The following is a 12551-nucleotide window of genomic DNA, read 5'->3' on the forward strand; positions in this document are numbered from 1 at the left end:
AAGGAGTAACCTCCGCCTGTTTACTATTACCACACATGTATCGATCTCGTTTCCGAGAGGCGCATTAAATCGAGGCACGTGCAACATCGGCGAGGAGAATTCAACATCGGTGATTCATGCGAAAATTAGCAATTGCATCGTGAACCCACAGAATGGACGGCTGCGAAAATTTACGATTCTGCATAATGCGATAAGGGCGTTTTATCCGTGGTATGATAGATAATGCATTATAAAATCAAAGGCTGTGCATCTACATTTCAACGTGAACTCGAAAATGTAGGAATATCAGAAGCCGAGAATTGAAAATAATGGTGAAAGATCAGTAGATTTAAAAATTCATATGAGAAATATTTGGTATGAATAACCATTATTTCATTGATATATATGTTACAAAATTTTATTTTTTAACTTCAAAATTGTGTTGTTTCAATCAAAATTTGGTTATCCTATAACACACAAAAAACACAAATTTAAATTAAAAAAAAACAAGAAAGTTTTTGTAATTCATATATAAACAAAATAATATGTACGTTTCTCTCAATATGACAGTAAAGCGTTGTTTGATATTCGTGACAATAATTGCATGGCAATATAATTATAATTATTACTGCTATAATGCTAGTAATAATTATATTTAAGTAACAATAATTACATGATTCTATACACTAAAAAATATATTCATGGAAAGAACAATTTCGTTGAAGTAATTAAAAATTCAGTTAGATCTGAAAATAATTTTTGTTAGATTATCAAAACAATTATATAAGGCATAATGAGATAGTTTACATTGAAAACAACTATAAATTATAACCAATTATATATATATATTTTTGTTACAGAATCATAAATAAAATTATTACTAACATTAGTAGTAAGTAGTAATAATTATAAAAAATGGCCCACAATAATTTTATTTTATATTTTATACAATTACCATAAATACTAAATTCTCTCATTTTTTTTCTCAAGCGCACTTTTCGAAACAAGGATTCGCTGAATCCAAAGGTTCGTGACATCTCAAAACTTGTAGAAATGCAAAGAGTTTGTGGATTCAAAGGGACTTCTTGAAACTTAAATGTAAACGTCTGCTTTTGACGAGGCAAAACGAAACAAAACTGTGAAAATATTCCGCGATCGGTGATGGCCCGGCGGAAATGAGTTCATACGCGGCTCGATGCGTCACACGCAAACCACGAGCCAATATTGATCTATTTGTTACTAACCTAGTGTGTAACGCTGGTCTCCGAGCGGAGCATTAAAGGCTCGCCCACACCGATCAGTGTCGAGAGTTTTCATTAAATGCCACAAGTGCATTTATTAAATTACTGATTTGCGTAAATGTAATAAAGACTATTCCGATTTTGTTCACACTAAGGACTATTGCTTTCAAGAACAATCTTTTTAAATCAATCTTGCACGATATCGATGTGTTTCTTAATAATTGGAATACTTGGAAAAAAAGAGTTTGATTGCATCAATTGAAATTCTGATGGAAAATGGACAAATTAGAATTTTCTGATTGAATCTATCATATAATTCTAGTTGAGCTAATCAGAATTCTGATTACTATGAGACTCTTCTGATTCGTTTATTTTTAATCAGAAATTTTCTCAGTAAGTTATTAGTAAATGCTGATAGTGAATAGCTGGCGCACAAAGTTATACGATTTTCCAATATGAAATTTACATTTAACTGCTGACAATCTTGGGGGAAATATTACGGCGCTACAATAGAAAGATTACGAGTGATGGATGGAGATGAAAATTTTGCACGAATACCGCGTCAAGTTTTGATTTATGCTTAAACGTTGTTATTTCTTTTTGCAGGTAAGTTCACCAGTCCTCCACCGACATCGTTGAAGGAGACACTGTATCGTCGCAGAAATTGGTTCGTAAAACCACCCTTTATCGATTTTCGTTAGCCAACATGCCACATACCATCGCAAGTTTCTCGCATGTTTTGCGCACACAAATACGCTACACGCTCGTGTACACTTTTTACACAGCGTAGTAGAGCTTTTCCAGGTAGGTAAGCTAGTTTTTTCCCACGTGGATATATTCATCTACGGAGATTTACCGTCCGATATTAATACGTCTGCATGTCTCGCGGAAACGGGCGATATATAAACGAGTTCCTCAACTCGCTTTAGCGAGAGTTTCTGTACCCGGAGTATATTGCGAAATTACATCGCGTTGAACACAAGGAATATCGAATCTGCCCTACCTAATCCAGGATTTTGCGAGATCCAAGTTTCAAATAAGCGTTCAACTTTCGCGAAAGGTCTATGAATCCAAGGATCAGTGAGTTCGGTTAATAACCAGGAATTTGCGAGGGAAGTCGCGTGTCTGAAGAATTGGAGGCCAATTTATAAGGGTCTGTCAATCATAAAATCTATAAACTTTGTCATCTTTGTTTTGTTACTCTTTAATCCTTAATACACATTTATATTAAATTTAATATATTTTTTTGAAAATAGGATTTCTCTTTCTTAATTCGATTTATTCTTACCAATTTAATTTGGAATTATAATTGAATTAAATTATTTAATCTCATTGTTTTAGTTAAATTAACGGCATATTAAGTTGGAGGCATGGCGACCTATGATAAAAATGATAAAAAATAACTCAAATTGAGTATAATTTGACATTATGAATTTAACAGTGTGAGACACGAACGACCTATCGTGTGTAAAAGACCGGAAAATCGTCGTGTGTACTGAGGGTAACTATGTTACTTACAGTCCACTCAGTACGTCACACATAGTTATGGGCACATCGAACCAACAGGGATTTTCATTTCGAACCGTATGCTCGCACGAGCATTTTCACGTCGCATCGATAGATATTGGCTCGAGATACGTTCAGCAGGATGACAATCGCTCGGGTAGAAATCATCATTAATTGTCGCTGTGCGATATCGCGCGCATGGATAGGAATTCGCAATCACTTCGTTTTTTCCTCTTTTTTTTTTATGAAAACTGATGTCATGCCTTACTATACCTTCGGTAAATTTCTATTTCACCTGTCACTAGGTGTGCTTTCATTTGACCTTTATCGATAAATTCTTATTTGTTCGCACATTAAAGTCGCGCGTGCAGAAAGTTCAACGCATCTGCTTCTTTATGTCGTGTGATTTTGTAAAAGTGAATCCGTTGTAGCGGAGAATTTTTCCAAACTGCGTATTTAAGAATAAGCTCGGTAAAATATCGGAGCAGAGTGATGAAATTAGAAGAACTCGAGTACCTTAAGGTTACAAAAATAACTGATATCGTGTACAAATTAATAAATAGACTTATTTGTGTTAAATAGAGTTATTTGATGTGCACATTGTATTTTCGGATAAGATAAGATTGCGAGCTCAATTTAGAGTTCCATATATTGTGTTAACAAATATTGCGTTCACAAGTTTATTTAACTTATGTTTAATGTGTATAAGTTTTCTTCATGAGTATTCTAGAGAAAAGTACTTCATTGCGACTGTAATTGCTTCATAAAATAGTATTGTTAAGAGCTTTACTTTTATAATTATTACTTCTATAATATTAGTAATGATAATTATATTTATATACTTTGGTATATAATTCTCTATACAAAAACTTATATAATTATAAATTATAGTCATTTTCAATTCCAACTATATATTTTTTGTATAAAAAACTATAAATATAAATATAATTATTATTACTAACATTGCAATAGTAACTATAAAAATGAAGCTCCTAATTATTTTATGCAATCATATAATCACAGATATTAAATATTTTAGTTCATTCATTTCGATTCGTCTTACTTTTATTAATGTTATAACGATGGAGAGAAATGGGAGGATTGATCGAGAGTAACGGGCGATGAACGTGTTTGCGAAAGATCTCGCAAAATCGGCAGGAATTCGGCGGCGTTCACAACGGCAAGAGATTGGCGGAAAATGGTAGACAAGGGCGGGTCGGCTGCAGGGGTTGCGCGCGCCTCTACAGATCAATATTTCATTTCAGCCTCGGCAACCTCCGACCGCCACCCATTCCCCGATGTACCTCACTATCCCCTTTTCCACTCTTCGTCTTCTGGCGTTTTCCTCGCGACCTCGCATAGCTGTGTCTCGTTCCAGTCATCCTTCACCCCGTGTATTTTCCCTTGTTTCCTAGCTTTCCTCTCTCGTCCCATGCTTTGTCTCGCTCTCTCTCTCTCTCCATCATATTCCTCATTAGCCTTCTTGCTTCAATGACTTTGTCGTAATACAACCGGATGCAAGACGGTCCATCGTTATTCTAATCAATCGTTGCAACGATGCAGGTTTTTTTAAACGGCCACTTAATTTCTTACAGTGAAAAATGATAGAACATTTAGAACCTAACTGTTTTATTCGAATAAAAATGAAATATTCGAAATGTGTAAATTGTTTGATTCTAGTTGAAATTATTTTTCACGCATAGTTTTAGAGTTACGAGAATCTATGATTTGTATATACTATCGAAGTGATATGAATCGTGAAATGGAATTTTTTTTATGAGATATATAAGCACGATTAGTAGAATGTTAACTAATTGTTCATAATGCATATATTTTGTGATAATACTGATATATGAAAATAGTTAAGGTTGAGAGCTCGATCTTTATAATTACAGTTCCTGCTATAATGTTAGTAGTAATATTTTTATATACTTCGGTATGATTCTAAATATCAAAAATGCATAAATTATAGTAATTTTTAGTACAACTATATATTTTCTAGGATTGCTACAAAACTGAAAATCAGGAAAATGTGAGAGAAATTGAAAATAGAAATCAGGAAAAAGTCTGGAAATTTTGCAAAATTTAAAATAAAATTTTTGACTTTTGAAAGATATGTGTACATTATATCTACAGTTTTGGAACATTATTAACTTAGCAATTTAATAAAAGCAATGTTAGCAATATTAATAGTATTGCTAACATTGCTTCCATTGCTGTCAAATTGCTCTCGCAACAAAATATTTGACAGTTTCTAAATCAGGATGAAAATACAAAAAGTTTTAAAATATTATTGAAAGCATCAGCAAAGATCATGAAATTTTATTTAGAAATCATGGAATTATAATAGAATTTTAGGATCAAGTTATTATTTGTGACAACTTTGCTTTTTATACATAAAATTATAAATATAACTATATATTTCTATGTAGAACTAAATGTAAATTACTATATCATTATAAGAGTAAAGTATAAGATGGAGCTGCCAATCATAATTATCATTAATTTATCATACAACTATAATCACAAATATCAAACACTTTTCTTTGCGTTGCTATGTCGATCTTAAAGAAGAAGGTTTTATAGGAAGTTATGTGGACATAGATTGTGTTTTTATCGCTTTATTGACCAAAGTACATCTTATCTCTCTGGAAACAATTGGTAAACGGGGATCATGAAACACCCTTGGGACCAAGATAGACCATCCCAAGGTTGACCATCGACGTTGATCGGTTGATCGAATCCGGTCCTTCGTTTCTCCACTACCACGAATAAGCGACTCTGGCTTTAACCCAATTGTAATCTTACGATCGATATTATGAGAGCGCCGCGATACTGCGCCTCGCTTTCGCTCCGCATTGTTTCAGTTATTCATTCGATGCGGTGCCTGCGCACGGACACGCGGACTGAACGACAAGGAGACGAGAGAGGAGGCCGGACAAAAAGTGCTCTCGTTCGCATTTCTCGTATGTTCACAACTCCGACGGTGCGCGCCCCATGCAGTTTGCGGTTTTTCAGCAAACGTATTCCAACGTTGTTTCCGTACCCTCGATAATAGCCCTTGACATATCGCAGTCGAGCACGACACGAGCTTTCCGCCATGTCATGAGTTCGTGTAATTAAAAATTACACTCGCAGTGCGTCAGTTTTTCCATTAGCAAGTCTTTTTATTTTTTATAGGTACAAATGCAATTGTTGGAAATGTAATATCTTTCCATTGTAATCTGTTAATAATGACAAATAAAAATTAACACAATATATATAAATTGATAAAAGCAACATTTCTTTATTATAATCTCTGTTAATAATAAAAAATAAACATCCATGATAAAATATGAATTTTAAAACAAATATATATGTTAACTCAAGTAGTTACGATTCTAATTGGCTGTAAAATTAGAATCGTTTGTCCTGAGAGTATGTAGAATTTGTTTTATAATTTATATTTTGTTGAGTTTTTATTTTTTATTATTAACAGAATATAATGAAAGGGATAATGTTGTTACAATTAAGAGATTTTTAATGTTGATAGAGAGATTAAATATCAATATCAATTGGATCATATTGAAAAGAATTCAATGGAAGCTCGAGCTTTTGCCTGAATAAGTAGAATTTACGAGCTTGTAAATATAGAAACTTTTTAAACGCATACATATGCAAATACATTTGAATCGTTGTAGAAATAATTACGTAAAGCGAGTCATAAAGTTTTAATTAATAATTTTTGTACATTTCGAAGTGTAAATAAATTGCAAGTTTAGAAGGTTGATTCAAATGTTTAGATGGAACGCTATATATTTACATTTGAATAAACAAAAATTGTTGTTTTATTCGATACTAGCTACGGGTTTTCGAGAAGAAATTGATGAATGACCTTTTGGGAGAGAGGAGTACATGTATCTTTCGATACATAAATATACGTCGGTCAACGCATCGAACGGGCTTGTTTCAATAAATATGGAGACAAAAATCACAAAGCAGAATTCTTGGGAGAAACAATATATTCTAAAATATAATGACTCCCACTTATAAATAAAATTATAAAACATACGTTAATAGCACAGATATTAACTAAAGTACATGAATTATTATTTATTACGTAAAACACATTATTATAATAATCAAAGAACCAACTGTTAATTAAAGTGAAAATATCGCGGTAAAGGCTGCGCTCTGAAATTAGATATGAGAAAGTGAAAACAATGATATCTATTTAATAAACGAAAATTACGAAAATGAGATTAATGTTCTACGCAGGAAAGAGTATATATAGATATATACGTGCGGAATATGCGAGAGGTTGAAACGTGAAATATATATTAACTCTCTACTGGCACACTGGGACTTTTGAGGATATCCTAAAGTTGAGGATATCCTAAAGTTATCTGATTCAGAAGGATCTACAAACTCACGATTTAATCGTCTTTAACATATCAATTACACCCTGTTACATCAATATTACATGCATTCGTATAAAATATTTATTTAATTGATTTTTTATATTAGCTATCTAAGCCCAATTCTAAGAATTCAATATTATTTGTTTATGTAATCCTTAGTTCAAAATTATTTTATATGTACAATGTGCAGAACTTTTAGATAAAGCACGAGTTGACGCCAGAAGTCGATAAAAAAACTATAATTGTTGTCCAACTTTTTTTCATTCTTAGCATAAAGTCAACTGGTTTGAACTGTATTATCATTTATATTTTAATTGTAAAAAAAGTTTTTTAAATCTATATACATATAATTTCTATTAAAAATATGTTAATCAATTTCACAAATATGCAAGAATTTCTTTTTTTTAGATTTTTACATGGTCCAGAACAATAAAAAAATATACTGTAGCTTTCAACGATGCGAAACATGATCGAAAAATTTCATTGTGCCGGTAGAAGGTAAGAAATTCGCCTCCATCTAATTACGATTAAGCAACGTAACGTAATTTGTATTGAAGTACTTGTCAAACTGCGATTATTAATTTCCAGATATAAACATTGACGTGGCGAAAAAGGTCCCGCGTTTTAGAGGAAGATTTAATTCATCTCACAGATGAAATTATGGTTGCTGTTTGTCGGTATATGCGCGAAATTTTACGGGATGCGAGATCGAATTTGTCGCTAATACATACTGATGTTCGAGTATAACACGAGTGTGCATACACGCCCACGATTCATTTACGCGACCGTAACCGTTTATCCAGCATCGGGTCGAGTAAACGAGATACATGCTCCATTTAAATTTTCACGAGAGAACGTAATGCTACTTCACGTTAATCGCGAATATAGATGTCCATGGATCGTTGTTTCAATCGAAATCGATGTGTCAGACTATGCATTGGAGATTGGGAATCGCGAAATGGAGATTAGAATTCAACTAATCCAATAAATTTAATTTTAATCTTCATTCGTCGAATTCTAATCTTCAATTCGCAATCTGATTCCATCAATGTAAGATAACTTTAATCTCAGTTTAATTTTTTCTTAATCTGTTTATTTTTTTCTAATTCTAATGTTCGTTTCAACCAATTTATTTTAATCTCGATTCAATGAACATTTCACCTTTTTCTAATTCCAAGAATCAGAAAAAGGTGAAAAGTAAGTTGAACTGAAGATTAAAGTTAATCTATATTGATAGAAATTGGCATCAGAGTTAAGAAAAGATAAGAGTAAATTGAATTGAGATTAAAATTAATCTTACATTAATGATAACGTATCCTAAAGTTGATCTAAAGAGTTCTCTAATTTTTAGAGATACAATAATAATAATTTTATCTTTTATTCTGTGTTTCATAATCTTATTTTTCATAGTTCCGAACTTGAACATTTCTGTAAAAAAATAATAAAACTATACTGAGAAAAATGTTTGAAAATGAACAAACCAGAAGATTCTGATTAATCAAAATTCTGTTTATTTCAATGATAGATTTAACTAAAATTTTGATTTGTCTATTTTCAATCAAAATTAATGCAGCTATTCTTTTTCTAACGTAATAACAAAGACATCAGTAAGTCCCAAAGAACGATATTCTTTTTAATGTCAAAAATATGTGTTAATTATGGATCAATTTTTAATTCGTAATCTGATACTTTATGTTCGTTAAGAGCGCAAATTCGGGCATCCCATTATATTTGGACGTGAAAAACGGTCAACAGTCTCCTCGGATTCTCGGATTTATACACGCGTTAAATCTTAAATATATAGTAGACTGAATTCCTTCAAAATTGATACTTTCTAAAACTTTCAGAGTGAATCTCATTCTGAAGAATGAAATCTCATTCTTAAAAATTGAAAATTGAGCTACTCTTTTTCAAGAATGGTCTTTTTCGATTTTCACTCTTTAGTCTAATATTACATTTGTCGTACGACAAAGATTTTAAGTTCATTGATTGGCTATAGAAGAGAGAGAGGTCTGACAACTTCTCTTTTCTGCAATCAATAGGCTTAAAATGCTTTGTTATACAACAAATGTAATACCAATCTTAGAATAAAATTTCATTCTAAAGAATTTAGAAAGTTCACAGTTGAAAAATTTATGTTAAATTTAATACATTTCACGTGTCCCAAATTTTTATGTTAATTAAATACAAAAATATGTTAAAAAGTAACGTATATATTATTAACACGAAAATGTAATATTGACACAATTTAAAAGCAAATTGTGGAAACATATTTCTTCAATAATATTAATTTATAATACATTAATTAACACATTTTATTTATTTATCTCAGAATGTACCTTTAAAATTTATTATTTTTATGTTAATTGTCAACTTATAAATTGTGTTGTTATTATTATTGTAACCAAGAAATGAAAGAGAGAAAATCAGTTTAATCAATTTAATTTTTTTTAACAAGAATCAATTTAACATATGTTTTTCATTGTGTATCAATGATGAAGATATCATTTTCGCAGTTAGATAAGCCAGGTGCAAAATTGGACTATTACGCGTTGAAACGTGACACACGAATGAATGGGAGCGTTGAGGATTTCTTAACCAGTATATTTATATACTTTTAGCTTCCTTAGAATCCTTGGATTTGCAGATACCCTTCTGGTCACGCATTCTTCACGTGTCGTAAATCGCGATATCCACAAGCTAAATATTGTCATTCATAAATTCCTCAACTTTCCATCGCGAATTAAATTCGAGACGTCGACACGTTATTATCTTTCAGAAATTCTGCATTATTTTATAAAAATAGATGTAATGAAAACGCTATAATTTCACAATTTTCTCTTTTTTACTACTACTTTTATGGACTTTGAGGAGCTCGGTCATTGACGGTGGCGAGGAATCCGGCCGTTTTGTGGGATCCCTTTGATTTACCGCGAAAAGGTGGTACGGTTCAACGATCGTAAAAAGAGCAAAAGCTTTTATGGTAATCTGTGTGGAGATCTTTCGTCTATTCAACGCATTTATTTTAGATCATTCCTCCGTTCTTCAAGTAGAAAATTGTCTTCTCCGTTTCGAACACCCAGTATAACTTGTCACTATGCGGTACTTTCTCAAATGAATCTATATATATACATCCTAATTGGGATCGCTAATTAACATGTAACATTTTTTTAAATTAGAAGTACCAGTTTAATAGGATATATATTATGATTTATATCATATTGTATATATGTATATTTTATTTATTTTTTTTTATTTTATATCTTTTATTTATATATATATATATACGGAATTGACACAAAACTAGAAATCAGGGAATGTTGCAAAATTTTCTGGAAAATTAAAGCTCTTGGCTTTACAGAAGTTTAATGTGCGCACATCACATCTTCGCAGTTTTGGAATACTATCAACTTAACAATTAAATGCAAGAAATATTAGCAACATTAATTTATATTACTATGTAAATTGCTCTCTCAACAAAATATTTGACGATTTCTAAATCAGAATGAAACTATGAATAATTTCAAAATATTATTGAAAGCAAAAAATTTCAGAAAAAATTATATTTATATATAATTATATGAAATGTTATCTGAAAATCGGGAAAAAGATATGGAATTTTAGGATGAGAGGAATGTGTGACAACCTGATTTTTTGTTCTTATTCTATATAGTACATATAAAGATTACTTATAAGATAAATGATATATAGAATGATATATTAGAAAGATAAGAAAAATTGACATATTTCAATTCACAAAGTAGTAAAATGGCAATTTCCTACGGAAATTGCAGCATATTTTTGTAACGATCGGCTGCAGTTTTCGCGGAAATTCCTCGGGAACGAAAAAAAATTCTCGGAGAGAAAGAAGAAAAAAATAGAGGTCGTTTTCTCCAGATTAATTTTCGTATGAAATTACGCGGAGTTTCCAAGCCAACATAGAAGAGTAAAGCAGAAAGGTAGACAGAGAAAATACAAACCAATAACTAGCTCGTAGGCTCGAGACGACGGGACACGTGTGATAGACGTTTAACAGGTTAAAGAAAGAGAAAGCGAGAGAAAAGATAAGACGAAAAGATAAAACTGATAATTTCACAACGAAGGAAGTTAGAAGGAAAGAAGAAGTGAATCGGGTAGGCAGTTTCGAAGCGATTAAAGCGAAGCGAGACAGGAAGTGAATCGGGCGATCGAAAAAACGGGAGGGATGAAAGAAAAAAAAAGAAGAGAGAAGGTAAGAAAAAGACGGCGAGAAGAACCGTCGGCGTCGCTCATCGTCGTCGTCGTCAGCCGTGATAGCGTGGCGCGACGCGGCACGTCGGATCGGGTCCCGGGACACGGCCGTGCGCCGCTCTACGCTGCCCCACCCATCCTCGCGTCGGCCATGCCGGGGCCGCGAGCCGATCAATACTTCGGCTCCGACACGAGGCGCGGCGGACGCGGCCGAGTGGCTCCGAAGGCGGTCGAGCCCTGGCACGAGGCAAGCCGAGTTCCCCCACTACGGGCGGCGTTGCCGGCTCAGTCGTTGTGCGGGAGTGGTCGCCGAGGGATGTGTGGCATCGTAACCGCGAGTGTGATCGAGGAATAAAGGGCCCGGCGTTTTAGTTCTTCTCGTTCGCGTTTAGTCCACGCTCTCTGTCCCTCTCGTTCGTCCATCTTTCGCGCGCGCGTGTTCCCTCCGGCTGTCCAAGGGAAAAGAAGAAGAGGAAGAGGAGAAAATAAAAGGAAAAAAAATCTCTGGAGTACAAGAAGCGTGTAGTACGCAGCCCATCGTTATCGCAGTACGCAAACGTTTCTTCGCCACCGCTCGTCCCTCTTCCGCGCGCTCGTTGGACTCGAGCCGGTGCACAGATCTACGCACAGATCGTGTATTTACTTCATTATTTATTGTACAAAGGACTTATAAACCATAGGTAGGTGGAAAAGTCGTGGGTTCTGCGACGCAATTTGTGATCCTTTTTCTCTCTCTCTCTCTCCCCCCCTACATGCCTAGCGCCGTCTTCGTCTAACGTGTCCCTCCTGCTCGTACGCTTCCGCGCCCTCCGTCTCGCTCGCTCCCTCTCAGGCCGCATACTATAAACGCGCAGGTCGGTCGGACCGTTTCTTCCACGCATTCGTCACTTCCTGCGTGATCGAATCGCCGCCGGCAACCGCCGTCGACGCTTCTAGATCGTACATACGCTCGTGTCCGCTTATCGGCGCTCTCGTGGGAAACTCGAGACACGAGACCGAATCGAGAACCGGCTATCGATCTCTTGCGGTAACGTATTGCGTCGTAGAATACGGCTCGTACGCGTGTTTCCGCATTGACGCGTAATTATGGAGCGTGTCCTGTTCATCGAGGTACGAGGATCGATCTCTCTCCTCGATAACTCGCTCGGTTTAATCGGCTGGTTTCTCTCTTCCCCCCCCCCCCCCCCCCCCCCCG

At 34.3% G+C, this 12551-nt stretch overlaps 1 protein-coding gene across 3 annotated transcripts in view; it reads left to right on the top strand.

Moving 5' to 3' along the window:
* The window catches only part of LOC108694429 (14-3-3 protein zeta), a 69595-nt gene that overhangs the window by 23675 nt on the left and 33369 nt on the right, over positions 1-12551 (top strand). The window contains exon 1 of one of the 3 annotated variants that reach the window (XM_018203921.1): positions 11654-12036. The exons of the other annotated variants lie outside the window; for them this stretch is intronic. The gene's annotated coding sequence lies outside the window, so the exon portion shown is untranslated. Of the gene's footprint in view, positions 1-11653; positions 12037-12551 lie in introns of those variants that run through there. 3 annotated transcript variants of the gene reach the window in all.

Source organism: Atta colombica, unplaced genomic scaffold (assembly GCF_001594045.1).
Source record: "Atta colombica isolate Treedump-2 unplaced genomic scaffold, Acol1.0 scaffold12, whole genome shotgun sequence".
NCBI classification, from domain to species: Eukaryota; Metazoa; Arthropoda; class Insecta; order Hymenoptera; family Formicidae; genus Atta; species Atta colombica.